This window comes from Triticum aestivum, chromosome 2A, assembly GCF_018294505.1.
Source record: "Triticum aestivum cultivar Chinese Spring chromosome 2A, IWGSC CS RefSeq v2.1, whole genome shotgun sequence".
Taxonomy (NCBI): Eukaryota; Viridiplantae; Streptophyta; class Magnoliopsida; order Poales; family Poaceae; genus Triticum; species Triticum aestivum.
In genome coordinates this window covers 753,090,595-753,096,665 of record NC_057797.1, presented here as the reverse complement: position 1 = coordinate 753,096,665, position 6,071 = coordinate 753,090,595, and the positions used below count along the sequence as shown (strand labels likewise).

The 6,071-nt window shown below is 46.1% G+C and overlaps 1 long non-coding RNA gene across 1 annotated transcript; it reads right to left on the bottom strand.

Annotated features, from left to right (window-relative positions):
* Window positions 1-305: 305 nt before the first annotated feature.
* On the bottom strand, window positions 306-1,782 carry LOC123186450 (uncharacterized). Its single transcript, XR_006493635.1, has 3 exons — window positions 1,449-1,782; window positions 1,269-1,375; window positions 306-577 (listed from the first exon to the last, which is right to left on the bottom strand). It is a non-coding gene; the product is annotated as an uncharacterized lncRNA (long non-coding RNA).
* Window positions 1,783-6,071: the final 4,289 nt, after the last annotated feature.

The following is a 6,071-nucleotide window of genomic DNA, read 5'->3' as shown; positions in this document are numbered from 1 at the left end:
TACAACTTGATTTCACTAAATCCAGTGTTACAGGTTAGTAGTAGTAGCAAGGGAACTGTAAGATTAACAAAGCTACAGAAAATCAACAAGCTATTTCAAAGGATGATTCATGACTAACAAAGGTTGGCCTTGGCAAAGCTGCACATTCATGACTAAGCTACAGAAGTTGGAGTAACAAAAGCTACAAATGCTTCACAAGAAGATTAACAAAGACGTGCAAGATTAACAAATCAACTACGGTGTTGGATGGATGGATGGACGACAAGGAGATTACCATGAGGATGACGACGTCGTGGCGTCGTGGCGGGGCAGGGCCCGCGCTACCAAGGTGGGGGCACCATTAGGACGACGACGCCGCTCCGCTGGTCCGGCGCTCTGCTACTCCGGCGTCGCTCTAGATCCGCCGCTTGGGCCACACTCCAGGTCCGCTGCTCCACATCCAACGCCTCCGTCGCTCACATACAGCACAGGCGCAAGCCTCCGTCGCATAGAAGCTCATCACCGGCGCAAAAAAAAACTCAATCTTTTCACCTAAGTACGTTGGTGGACACCTTTAGACAGATGTGGGAATTAATCCCTGCAGCATTAATCAAGGATACAACAAAAAATTGTCAAGGGGAAATCTCGGTGCAGTAGCACGACAAAAACTGAACTTGAGTAAAGTAAACCTGGTTGCATAATCACTTATTAGATTGACCAAACTTATTCTTTGCACAAATAAGAAATCTGAAGCCCTTCTTGTACTTTTGCCGCTGCTACTAGTACAACCTAAGCACTAACAACCAATGAGCAAGAAATATAATGCAGGAAGAAAAGAATACATCCATCTGAAGCCCTTCACATGAACCAGATCCTCTTACACGTGCAGAATATCAACATTGGCCAACTAAAATCAGTCACAAACATGGATTTCACATGTAGGTCAGCAGTAAATCACGCATCTACGCAGGTCAACTAGGATAAGCAGGTGAACAAAATCTTCATCTAACGAGGAAACTCTGATGAAAGATACCATCTCTTGCTCTATATCTTCTGTAGACATTCTTACACTGAATTTATGAACAAATTCTTCTACTATCCACTACTTACTAGTCACAGGGATTGAATGCTAAAATCAAGGTACTACAACAATCTAGTCTAGATAAACAACACAGGGCGCAGGGGGAAGTCCTCTTCATAACAAAATCTCGCGGAAACCGCCTCATTAGTTGGAATTAGGATGCCATGGCAAGACGAACTGAAAAAGGAAAAAAGGCGGCCACATTGACCTTGATGAACTCGGCGGGGACGCCGCGGACGCGCTCGACGAGCAGGCCGGCGCCCTCGAGCTCGCGCACCAGGCGCGCCATGCTGTCCTTCCCCGCTTGCACATGGCCTGCCAAATCGAATCCAAGGGGGTCAGGGGATGCCTGCGGTGAAGAGAAAGAGAGGATAATGGGGAACCTCACCTCCATGGCGTTGGTCCGCACTAGCAGCAGCAGGAGGAGGGTCGGAGGAGCAAGTAGTAGGACCACCGGCGGGCCCTCTGCATCGGGGGCGGGCAAGAGGGAGCCCTCCCCGCACCACGCCGCACCCGGAGAAGGGGGCCCCTAGCTAGGGTTTGGGGCCGGCACAAGGGCACGGCGAGGAGGAGGATCCGCACGTGTGGTGGGGGGCGCCGGTGGTGGGGTTGGGGGAGAGGAGGTCGTCGGCGTCGGTGGTGGCGGCGGGCTTGGTTGGGGGAAACGTGGGGACTGGAGGACGAGGAGAGGCGTCGTGGGAGAGAAAGGCAGAGCAGGGGTGAGAGGCTGAGGTGGGGCGGCAAGGAGATAACTTAACAGTAGCGTTGGGTTTATACCCCACGCTAATCCAACGCTACTACTATGGTATGTCTTGGGTGCACGGTTGAGACCATTTAGTAATAGCGTGGGATTTATAACCCGCGCTGCTACTATCAACTTAGTTGTAGCGTGGGTTTATAACCCGCGCTACTACTATGGCTGGTCTGGAGGGGCACGGTGAAAATCACTTAGTAGTAGCGAGGGTTATAAAACCGCGCTACTACTATCAACTTATTAGTAGCGCGGTTCCTTTAAGCTCGCTACTGCTAGTTAGTAGTAGCGCCTGTTTTTAAACCGCGCTGCTGCTAAGATTCTGTGTATAACGTTTTCCCTAGTAGTGAGACCTTCTGGCCATTTTGTCAAACACCTCGCTTGTGGTGGGAGCAGCACCGTTGAGCGGCATCACCGAGGAACCTCTTTTCGTGGCAGAGGGAGTGGATGATGGAGCCGGCTTCTTTGTAGCCGGAATCTTCTTCCGCTTTACGCCGGAGACCTTGTCGACCTTCTCCACTGCCAGCCGGGATCGCGCAGCGGCGTTGGCGCCCGGAGCGCGGGCCTTCGCAGCGGGGGCAGCCGGATTCCTGCCCTGCCGCTTGGGGGCAGGCGCAGTGGTGCCTTGGGCGACGGTGGGGCCAACATGGCCGGCGATGAGATCCGCCCGAGGGGATTGAGCGTGCGCGACCTCGACGGTGACGGGAGACAGCAGGGAGTCATCCATGGCGGCGAAGGACGGTCAGGGAAGATGCACCAGAGCGTGAGGTGGCGGGGGAATGGTGGTTAGCCACAGACAGCGAACGTTGGTTCATTAGCCTGTTCGTCTCATTTTATTTTCCAGGGTTTTTCCGCGATTATTTTCGACCGTGATTTCTGTCCTGACCTTCATTTTAGTTTATCTTTTCGCTCGTTTATCCAAATCAGGTGAAACAAGCACCTAGATCTTTATCTCGAAGCCCTCTTTCTGTTTAACCAACTTGAACAAGATTTTGGTACTATAAAATTTGACTTTAGTCCAGATTAGTAAATGGATCTTGTTTCTTTCGTGGTTTGAGTTTCGTTACTTCGTTTGATTTGATTCTTTTTGCAAACCGGAGTTCTTCAGTTGAACTTTCTGGTTAGATCTTCTTATTTGAGTTTTACCCGTGCATCTTTGCTGGATTGCTTATGTATGCTATTGTTTGTTTGCGATAGAATTTCCGGAGTGCGAAGCGTGCTACTACGAGTCTTTAGGATTTGCAGATCGTTAGCATGATTAGGATCATACTCTTTTCATACCCAGTTTTTATGCATTAGTTACAATCCTCAAACATTGCATGATTAGGATGTGATTAACTTGTGGGTACTGGGAAGTAGATGATGAGGTAGAACCTATTACATGTTTTATTATCAAACCCTTGGGAGTTACTTCTATGTTATGCTTGTATTGCCATGCTATGCTTGTAGACATGGGTTGGGTTTGAGTGTATCCATGACAGATGTGAGTTGTTAATTAATGGTTCAACTTAAGGTGGAAAATTTAATACACATCTGGGTGGATTGCTTGTGGGCACCTGGAGAATCCAGTGTTGTCCTAGGATATCCCGGAGTATCGTGTGATCATCCTACGGTACGCCACCCAGTCTCAACGGGATTATAAGATTATTCATGCTAGAAACTTTCGTGTGCAGCTACAAGCCATTATGGGCTCTAGCATAGTTGAGTATGTTGTGTGACCTCTTTCAGTGGTAGGCTAGCAGATGTAGAGGGAAAGTAGGTGTAACTCTCTACCCAAAGTAAAGAGTTAATGCTTCTGAAAGACTGTGTCTCGGTCATCCGTTTCTCAAACACCATGTAGTGGAAGAAATCCAATGGAGGAGATCGAGTCTTATGGGGAAAAGTGTGCAAACCTCTGCGGAGTGTACAAACTAATCATGGTTAGCCGTGTCCCCGGTTATGGACATCTTGAGTATCTGGTACTTGAATTATTGGTTTGATCTCATCACTCTAAATTAATTTGTTGGGATGTTAATGACTACTTTAATTGGGATTGAGTTGGAGGAACCTTCTCAATGATGTTTCAACCACCATGATAGTTAAATAAAACTTATTCATTTGTTGTAGGGAAAAACTGGCTTTTCACAAAACATTATAACCATAGAGCCTTCACCAGCCATATATGCATGCAGTGATATCATTTATCTGTTCATTGCTCTACTGTGTTATGTTGGCAGCATATTCCATGTGTTGACCTGTTACGGGCTGCAACATATCATGTTGCAGACTTTTCAGACGAGGAGTAAGGTGCGCTAGGTCGTTGTCATGCACTCAGCTATACCGTTGGAGTTGATGGACTCACTTTATCTTCCAAGCCTTCCGCTGTTATCTTATTTAGATGGCCTTAAGTCATATTTATTGTAATAAGTTCTCTCTTGAGACATTCGATGTAATAAGTGTGTGATTGCTACTTTGTTATAAATCCATTCAAGTACTGTGTGTGTCAGCATTACCGATCCAGGGATGACACTGAACACAGAGACTTGACCGTCTGTGGTCGGGTCGCTACAATAAAGGGCATTAAAATAACCACAAGCCGGAGACGAATATTTAACCCAAATTTCGCACTCTTGGGGTAGTACTACCCTCTGTTGGAGAAGAGCAGGCACCGCCAAAGCCACATGACCACCAAAAGATGCTCACATTCTTCTCCTTGGGGCGCCCACACATAAGGTTGGAGTCCTTCTAAAATCACGTATGTGCAGATTTGGTTTGGCCAGAAGTTTGTAAATGTGTCTAACCTTCTAAAATCACGTATGTGCAGTATGTATAGATTTTCTGCACATACATGATTTTAGAAGGACTCCAACCTTATAGGATTCCCTATAACTCCAAGAGTAACAAGATGCACCAAGGATTCGTAGGGGGAATTCAACTTTTGGTTTGGTGAAAGTATAGTTTCGGATCCTCTAGCTCTCCCTGAAGTTTGGGCAAGATTGAGGCACTAGGGAGGAGAGACCTTGAGCTTACCAACAATGGTGGAGAGAGATTATGGATGTCCCATTCCTCGTGGGGAGGAAAGTTCTTTATATAGGTGGCCCCAAATTCAGCCTGATACCCCGCAGGAATACACTACACAGAGGCTCCGGGAGCTCAATGGTTCTGGGGAAGGCTTCCAGGGAAGTCTCCAAGCGAGACATGTAAGTTTCTGTTCCCAGGTGGAGGCCCACCCAGAGGCTATGGGGCTAGTCCCCTCTAGTTTAAAGATATTTAGAACTGAGCCCGAACCATAGCAGAGGCTGTCTGGAGGGTCTGCGACCCCGGAGTCTCAAAGGCAACCTAGAGGTTTCAGGGCATGACAGCGAGCAACGTCAATGGCATTTTTGGGGCTTCTCTCCCAGGCTTTGTTTATGAGTTTTGCGGGTGCAAATATTTTTGTACATTAAGTGAATATCACAACTCATCCAAAGTTTACCCTCTTTATAGTATGGCTTTTCAGTTGACCCCCCCCCCCCCCCAAATAAAGTAAATCAAACTTTACTCGTCTTCTTTTCACTTTTTGTTGGTGCAGTGGTCCAACCAAGAATGCTTCTGATCAAATGTGCTAAAGCACTGGGTAAAAACTCAGACCTCATGGTTAGATCACTAGCCATGTTATCATTAACACCAAACCCAACTTGGGGTCGAATATGTCCTTGAACCCTACCTCTAGCTGATTTGCTAGGATGTGATATCAACGTATTCTCTAAATACAAGTGAAGCGAGGCAAATTTAGGGAGATGAAGAAGACACAGTAGGGTTTCAGTTATTATGTTTAATGCGCCCTCGCTTCTCCTTTTCAGGTTGATGTTGTATATCTGATGTCGTAGTTATTAGCACATTGTTTATATAGATTTGGTTAAGTATGGGGAAGTGTGACATAAGATTAAGCTGGAGCTCCAAATAATTTGGAACATAGGGAAAAAATTGTAAGCCAAGCCCTTTTAAGTTTGATCAGTTGCATAAAAATAATAATGTATACAATACCAAATAAATATCTATGAAAATATTAATTTGATATTGTATGTTGTTATTTTTATATAACTTAGTTAAACTTAAAAGAGTTTGGTTTAGATGAAATAGATAAACCTCATGAACTGAACGTGACTAAATATTTACCAACCCAGGTACCCATCCAACTCTACTTGAGCCACAACCCACGAAGGCAAAAAAAATAGAGCAAGGCATCTTTATCAGGAACAGAATATGCAACAAGAAGAAACTCAAAATAGCAACTCCAAT